Below are 7324 nucleotides of genomic sequence, written 5' to 3' on the forward strand. Positions count from 1 at the left end.
AGGTGGGAGTATTGTTTAATTTGAATATTTTACACTAATGTAGTTAAATTTTTACAAAGCTGCAGATAACAGGTTTTGGTAACATGTACGTGTAGTTTCTTTAGTGATAGTTTTGTGTTATCTGAAAATAGACTTGGTGATTCCTAATATGTGAAAAGTTCGGATTTTATGGATTTTTCAGGGTTTTTTTACAGGTAAAATTGATCAGGTAACAAAGTTCTATATTTGCTCAACCTAAAACAAAAAGAAATGTGTATTTCATTGCTTTTCAGTAATATCTGCCAGGCAGGCTCTTTGCACAGACTTTTTTGGGCCCTGGTGCCGGGTTAACTGTATTGGTGGTACCAGCTGGGTTGCGGCGGGCTGTGGTCTCTAGAATGATGTGAATCATGGGTCTGAGGTAGCCTCACTACTACAGAAAAACACACACTGAAAGGTATCAGTGAAAATAAATCTTAGAATGGTGAAGTTGAAAAATGCTGCTTGTGTCTTTCTTTTTTTAAAATTATGGGATCCTTTGTATATTACAGATTTTTATTATTATTTTTTATTTTTTATTTAAATTCCAGCTAGTTGACATACAATGTACTCAGTAATGGTCTCAGGGGCAGAGTTGAGTGCTTCATCACAAGGGCCTTCCGTACTGCCCATCCCCCATCCAGCCCATTCCCCCACCCACCTGTGTATTACAGATGTGGACAACGCACTGGTATCTTCTAGATTGAGTCTACTTACTGTTCTTGACGGTGTTTGGAGGTGGGGTAACGACACCCTGCCCTCCCTTTGCTGAGTGCCGGAAGCCTTGTGCACGGTGCATGTGAAACATGTGAAACACATGCCCTGATGATAGAAATTGAAGCCTTCTTTATATATATATATATATATAAATTTATTTTTATTGGTGTTCAGTTTGCCAACATATAGAATAACACCCAGTGCTATTCCATCAAGTGCCCCCCTCAGTGCCTGTCACCAGTCACCCCCACCCCCTGCCCTCCTCCCCTTCCACCACCCCTAGTTTGTTTCCCAGTTAGGAGTCTCTCATGTTCTCTCTCCCTTTCTGATATTTCCCACTCATTTTTTTCTCCTTTCCCCTTTATTCCCTTTCACTATTTTTTATATTCCTCAAATGAATGAGACCATATAATGTTTGTCCTTCTCCGATTGACTTATTTCACTCAGCATAATACCCTCCAGTTCCATCCATGTCGACGCAAATGGTGGGTATTTGTCATTTCTAATGGAAATTGAAGCATTCTTGTTGCAGAAGTAGAAGTGTCTGCGTCCGTTCAGAAAAATGTGTTTGCAGAGCCCTGTGGTGACTTCGGAGTCCAGTCTGGAGCTAGAGTCTTGTGCTAAGGGTTCATGTGGCCCAAAGGAAAAGCGACCTTGGAAGTGAGCAAATGTCAGGCCGACCCGTACAGGCTGGGTGGCTGTGGGGTCCCAGTCTCCTCATCTGTAAACTGCAGGTAGGAAAAGGAAAATTAACGAATTACTATTAAGCATGCAGTAAATGTTTCTTCCCTCAGGTTCCGTTTCTCATCTGCTTAGGAAGAATCTGTCTGCTTATGTTGTTGGGGGTGTTAAGTATAAAGCCATACAAATGCTTTTGATGAGTGGGAGAGCTGTCCTTCTGTGTACACACCCCTGTGTCCACCCACCCCAAAGATCCCACCTTCACAGTGTATCCAGAAAGGAGTGACGGGCAGACACTGCCCTCCGTTGCTTCTCAACAGTCCACACTAAATTCAGGAACCACGATTCTTGGCAGTATCAAGGCCAGGAGTGGAGTCGGGGGGAGATGGTTAGTGGTTGGTTTATCAGTGTGGCGGGTTGGTTGAGTGTGTTACATGTCCCTTTGCCCTGAGATTCATGTAGAGTAACATCAGTCATTACTTAGCGGTATAGAATCTCATTACATTCATGCAAATAAGTCACTAATTTGAACAATGGTGGTTTCTGGAGACAAGTCATCGGGATGGACACAAATGGCTACGAACAATGCTGACTTCTCTCTTTAATGTCAGTAGACACTCCTTTGTGAACTGTACTCAGGTCTGGAGATCTTAAATTTGGGCCGGGAAGAGGGGAAAGACAGGAGGAGGATGTGTGAGAGGGACGGCGAGACAGTTCCCTGAGGCTGCCTGGAGTCCCGATGCTTCAGGGAGGAGGGATGGGGCGGTCGGCACAGGTGCCACCATGCTGGGGCTGTCTAGAAGAGCTCAGGTGAGGCCTGGGCAGGAGCCTACAGTAATGGGAGGACCTGGTGGCTTGCCCTACCTGCCCTTTCTGTGTAGCTTCTCGATTTAATTACCTGACTTTAGACTCTTGGTGCTGGGTATCCAGTCTGTGGTCCACCCCTCACTTTAAACACCACCCCCCCCCCACCCCCCCGCCCCGACCTCTCTGAAGATGACAAATAGCAGCAGCCCCTTTCTGGTGGCCTGCTTAAAGAGCTCTGATGCTTCTTGATGGCCACACAGGGAAGCCTTGTCTCCCTGTTCTCTGCAAATTCTCTTTTGTCTCATGAAATCCCAGGCAATATCACTCTTGAAGTGTTTGGACAAAGGAAAGGAGGGGATGAAGCTCAGATCATTTTGACTGTTGTTATTGCATCTCGCAAAGATGAGTCCGAGTTGCCTACCAGTGTACCTGTGCCCGTCTGGTTTCGCTATAACGTGTGAATGTCATTTTCACATATTCAGGAAAGGGGACAGAAGTGTGAACTAGCCCACACTGTCCTTCTCCAGCCTCGTTGCTGTTTGGAGATGCTGTTTGTCCCCTTGAACCCGGACCACATCCTGGAAACGAGCTCCTGCAGTTGACCACAGAGAAGGAGCCTGCACTGTGCTTGACGTTGCCTAGACAGGTTTATGGTTGTCATTTCACACTGTCCTTGAAACAGGCTGAGGAAGAGCCTGTTTTACAAATGAGGGCATTAAGGCCCACGGAACTTGACTCCTACAGGGTCAGACCCCAGTGAGGGGTGGATTTCAGCCCAGCTCTGCTGCACCGTCCTCAGCATTCCCTACAAAACTGCCTGCCTGAGGCTGCAGATGTAGGGTTCCAGGACCTCACCATCTGGCTGGAACCATCCACAAGATGGGAAACCCTGTGACCAAAGATGGCTCAGTCTCCCAGGGACAGGCCTGATCTGAGACAAGCAAGTTCCCCACCTCAGTAGCTCCACATCTCAAGTCCCAGCTGGTGGCCCTGGGCATAGAACAGCAGCCTTGGGCCAGAGCAGACTGAGGTTGGGTGTTGCTGCTGAGCTGGGGTCTCTTCCATCACAGGCTCCTGGGGACAGTGTGCACCTGGCTCCAGACCTGGCTCTCCCGATGCTTGTTCCCCTGGTCCAAGTTCAAAAGGCTCTGTCTGGAGCCAGTTTCTTGCTGTGACAGTTGGGAGAGCTGTGTGCAGGACTCTAGGCAGACCAGGGTCTAAGTCCCTGCTAGAAGTCCTACTGGAAAGGAAGTCACAGGGCGTATGGGCCATTGCACAGAAATAAGCCAGGCAAAGGATCTCTGCGGGTATTTCGTTAAGGGTCACATACCAGAAACCCGAGAACTGGCAGCAGAACTGTGCTCTAGATGCAGAATGGTATTTGGAAGTATCTTCTGGGAGTGTCAACTCCTCTGGCTGAGCCTGCTGAGGCCCGGCCAGGAGCTGCTGAAGCGCCAGGGCGGCCATCCCAGGGCATGTCCAGAATCCAGACAGCATTACCCACTAGGCCTGGCCCACAGACCCGACAGCGGACGCTTGATGCCAGCCGGCCCAGCCAAGACAAGCCTGGTCCCAGCTGGTTTCTGGGCTTGTCCCAGAAGAGGCTAGGTTTCTCTCTCCAGTCCCAGAATGCCTCCAGCTTCAAGAGATAGGGGCCTGGGCAAAGGCCCCAGGATGAACGGATGCCCCAGCCCATCCGTGAGCTGCAGGCCTGTGGCAGGGTCCACAGGCACCCCCAAGGCCTCATGGCTGGACTCAGTTCCACATGGTAGCGTTGCTCTGCGAGGGCTCTGAACCCTGGGGGTCTCCTTTGGGTCAAACGTGGGGCCTTTGATGTTTATAACAAAACAACCTGTATTCTGGATTGCCATGTGGCTGCCAGACTGTGAGCATTGCTGGCGATTACTCAGAAATTCCGCCTCATGTGCTCAAAAGGCCAGAGTGCTGGATTTAAACCACATATTAATAACTTGGCCGTCTGCTCAATCTCATAATATTAAATGTGAGATTGTTCGTGTATTCATGTCTACACATTGTGAAACCATTATTAAACATGACCCATACCAAAATAGCTTGGAGTGTATTTATTTCAAAGGGAACAGAGTGATTTACGTTGAATCCTCATAGCTGCAGTGAACTTTAAAGGTATCTTGAGGAAGGGATAAAAGGCCATGTAATTATTACTGCAAGTTCACAGAAATCTTTGGACTTTTAAGATACGAAGTCTTTCTTATTTAAAATTTTTTAGATGTTATAATCACAAAAGCATTTCTGCTTTTGACTCATGATCTGCTTAGGTTCTTGATGAAATCTTTATTCTGTTTCCCTCCCTAGGATACTGTGTTTCCAGCAAGAGACATGCTTGCTTCTGCCCTGTTCTAGAACCTTCTTTCAGTGCTGCTGTGCAAGGAGCTGGAGCCCATCTTCCCATCTCTGGTGCCCTGGCCTCCGGCAGTCCTGGAACAACAGTCTGGGTGGGTCCACTTGCTCCTAGATGCCTGCTCGCCTGTTCTCAGGTTCACAGAAGGCTTGTTTCAGGGCCACACTGGTTGTCTCGTTAGCCTCGGTGTCCCCTGTGTCCCCCCTCCGCCTCCCTCTCCCTGCGCCGCCAAAGGACACTTACCACGTGACCTGGGAATCCTGCCATTCCTGGTTGTCAGATAAACTCCAACCATCTGATCCCCATTCAGGCTCCTGTTGGGGCCAGATTAATTCATCTTTCCCAATCTTACCTCCCTGCTTTTTAAAAAAATTCGGCCACGTGCTGCCTTTCCCAAAAGCTGTTCCCACCTGCTCAGCCGGTGGCCGTCTGTTGTTCTTCTGGACCCACATGGAGCCGGATGGCCCATGTGCCTGCCCCTCTGGCAGCTGAGCCGTCTGTGAGGACGGGCTCTAAGGGTCGGAGCAATGCTCTGTCAGGATTTTGCGTACCTCGCACAGGTACGACTTCTTGGTAGGTAAGAGTCAGGGCCCCGAAGCCAGAAGCCAGCATCGTAGTGGAGACAGGACAAAAGTGAGGTGTTCCCACGACTGGGAAGTGGAGTCTTAGCCACAGCAGTTCAGGATTGTCCTGAGTTTCTCAGTGAGTGGAAATTAGAGCAAAATACCAGAACACACACCCGGAGGAAGAGGAAGGTTATTACATATATATCTGGGTATATATATGTGAGTAGTGAGTGCAGCCCATGCCCAAGCCTCAGTGACCATACAGGGCTTTTCTTTTTTTTTTTTAAATTAATTAATTAATTAATTAATTAATTAATTTTATTTTATGATAGTCACACAGAGAGAGAGAGAGGCAGAGACATAGGCAGAGGGAGAAGCAGGCTCCATGCACCGGGAGCCTGATGTGGGATTCGATCCTGGGTCTCCAGGATCGCGCCCTGGGCCAAAGGCAGGTGCCAAACCGCTGCGCCACCCAGGGATCCCCCAGGGCTTTTCTTTTCTGTAGTGGGACTTCCATTTCTCTTTTCTTTTCTTTCTTTTCTTTTCTTTTCTTTTCTTTTCTTTTCTTTTCTTTTCTTTTCTTTTCTTTTCTTTTCTTTTCTTTTTTCTTTTCTTTTCCTTTCCTTTCTTTCTTTTCTTTTCTTTTTTCTTTCTTTTCTTTTTTTCTTTTCTTTCAAGATCTTATTACTTTATTCATGAGGGAGACACAGAGAGTGGCAGAGACACAGAGGGAGAAGTAGGCTCCCTGCGGGGAGCCCGATGAGGGACTTGATCCCGGGACCCCAGGATCACACCCTGGGCTGAAGGCAGATGCCCATCCACTGAGCCACCCTGGCATCCCCAGGACTTCCATTTCTCCTGAGGGTCCACATTCCCCCAGTGACAGGAACTAGATCTTCCTCAGTTCAGAGAGAGCCCTTTCCCTGGGTGCGACTCCACGTTGAGCACCAACCCCGGCCTCAGGGGAGGCGTCACCCTGAACAGGCCTGTCCCAGCTTCTCCTGCTGGCGTCTGCAGACCCGGCTGCTTCTTGATCCACATTCCCTATTCTCTGGGGTAACCCCAAAGATGTGCCCTGCTTCAGGGGTCCTCGGGGACAGTCAGCTGTTTCAGGGCAGCTTCCTGACACCACAGAGGGGGCATCTCTTCTGCCCCCACATTGAGGGGCCCACTGTTTCTTCTGTGGTTTGTGTCTGGTACAATTCTGGGGCTGGCCATTTTGCTGGGCCCTACCTGGGGAAGGCTCCAGGTACCCCGTGACCCAGGCATTCTGCGGCGCCAGCCTCTGCCCGCCACTGGCTGGGAAGTCCCACACATGCAGAGACCCCCAACAATATCTACACTTCCCTACCATCCTCATCCAGTTCCCCACAGTCTCATCTTTGGGGCCCAGAAGGAGCAGCTCCAGACAGATCTTGTATCCCCACTTTTCTCTTTAGGCCAACACCTCACATTCTGAGACTGGAAAAGTGCAGAGTTTGGTTCCAGGACTCTGAGCTCTGCAGGGTCATCCACTCCCTGTGGCGTGAAGCAGGAGGTGCTGGGGGATGGGGGGCACGGGGTGCAGGGACCATAAGGAAACAGACTCTAGTCACACTGCAAAAACCCAGACAAAAAGACGCTGGAAGAATATTTGCCCAAATTTTAGTCATGATTGTTTTTAGGTGGTGGGGGTTTGGTGGTTTTCTGCTTCTTATTTAAAAAAAATTTTTTTTTCCCCAACACTGAACATGAATTACTTTTATAACTTGGGGGAAAATAACCCCCAAACCAGTGAATTTTAAAAAGGATCTGCACTGTTTTACTTTTCACTATGTCATTTCAGAGTGTGCCTTCAGGTATGCCCATCAAATCTTTTGTTTAATCTTCACAAGGACCCATGTCAAAACACGAATTCTAAGCCTGACTATTCATCCCCCTCTGAAAGCCATTCAGCACACTGCTTATTTCCCAATAGTGGGGACGGGGTGATGGGCAGGGTAGACACAGTGTCTGTTGTTGCAGAGTTTGTGGTTGGCGAGGAACCCGCCTGAGGGCTACCTGGATCCAACCCCCACAGTCCCAGACAAGGGACACGACGACAGCCCCATGTACAGATGCCGTCCCCATGAGGCCGCTTTTGTCCAGGCTGTTCCTGTCACAGTGGCAGAAAGGT

This window comes from Vulpes lagopus, chromosome 20 (genome assembly GCF_018345385.1).
Source record: "Vulpes lagopus strain Blue_001 chromosome 20, ASM1834538v1, whole genome shotgun sequence".
In the NCBI taxonomy this organism is placed as follows: Eukaryota; Metazoa; Chordata; class Mammalia; order Carnivora; family Canidae; genus Vulpes; species Vulpes lagopus.